This window comes from Pteropus vampyrus, unplaced genomic scaffold, assembly GCF_000151845.1.
Source record: "Pteropus vampyrus isolate Shadow unplaced genomic scaffold, Pvam_2.0 Scaffold414, whole genome shotgun sequence".
Classification (NCBI taxonomy): domain Eukaryota; kingdom Metazoa; phylum Chordata; class Mammalia; order Chiroptera; family Pteropodidae; genus Pteropus; species Pteropus vampyrus.
In genome coordinates, this window is record NW_011889195.1 from 502,772 (window position 1) to 504,016 (window position 1,245).

General features: G+C 56.9%; 1 pseudogene; it reads right to left on the minus strand.

The window, feature by feature from the left end:
• Window positions 1-422: 422 nt before the first annotated feature.
• LOC111731958 lies at window positions 423-541 on the minus strand (annotated as a pseudogene).
• Between the last annotated feature and the right edge of the window lie 704 nt (window positions 542-1,245).

Consider the following 1,245-nt stretch of genomic DNA (forward strand, 5'->3'; position numbering starts at 1 on the left):
TGCCAGGGTCAGGCTTGGGCACAGCGGAAGGACACAGCTTCGTCTGGCAGTGGGTACTTAGGAGTGATCGAGAGGGACAGAAGTGGACCAAATTCTGCCCTCCACTCTCTTTCTTCCTTTATCGCATGAAGTGACAACAGGAATGAGCAAGTCGGTGCCTTCGCCCTTAAGATGAGCACAGAATACGGACGTGCGTGCGCAGGGAGGCCGGGCGCGTGTCAACTCCGATGTCTGAGACCGCGGAGCGAGGGGCACAGGGTTCCCTCCTGCCGAGAGCTTTGCCAAGGACAAGGAAAGCCTTCGCGGGGGACACCTCACAAAGCCGAGTTTTTTGTTTGTTTTTTAGGCAAGGCAACCCTCGGTTGACCTCACAGGTTGCAAGGAGCTTGTCAGCTTATAATCCTTATTTTTTAGTTTTTACACACCTATAGCACCTGGTCTTCCTGGGCGGTCTCCCATCCAAGTACCAACCAGGTCCGACCCTGCTTAGCTTCTGAGGTCAGACGGGATTGGGCATGTTCAGGGTGGCATGGCCGTAGACGCGGAAGCCGAGTTTTGAAGGAATAGGTTTGAACTGCGATGCATAAAGCCTGACCGCGGACCAGCAGCCCAGCCTCACCTGGGAGCCTGTGAGGAATGCAGATCCTCTGTCCCCATCCAGAGAGCTGAGTCAGACCTGCGCTGAAATGGGGCCGTCGGGCGCTCCTGTGTGTGGGAAAGCTCGGGCGTCCGAGGGGTTGGGGTGCTGTCTGCACCTCGCCCGGGGGGTTCTAAAGAAATATTAGTGCCCAGCATCACTCTCTCCAGAGTACACTAAGTACACTGGCCTGGGTGGCGTGTGGAACATCTGGCAGCAGCCAGGGGTCTGTGTGGCCACAGGCGTGTGTCAGATCATGGGGAGTCTATACGGCTGGATCTCGAGGTATAAACGAGCACGGCGCCATAGAGTCCCGAGGAGCCAGAACGCACTTCAGCCCTATGAGCTAACAAATGCGGGCGTCTGGAATGGTCGTGAAGACTCGTTGATGCCTGGGAACCAAGCAAGCTTACACGGAAAGAACGTGGGTGTAAACGAACTGCGAGAAGCCTCTCAGCCGAAGGGATTGGTAGCAGCAGGCCGGGGTCAGGGAGACGGGTCATGTTCATAGATCTGCTGGTCGAGACTGCACTGAGCGAAGGCTCGTGGGCACCTTCGGGGGCGTTTCATGCAGGAGACGGCGTCGGACAGAACTTCATCGGCTCGTA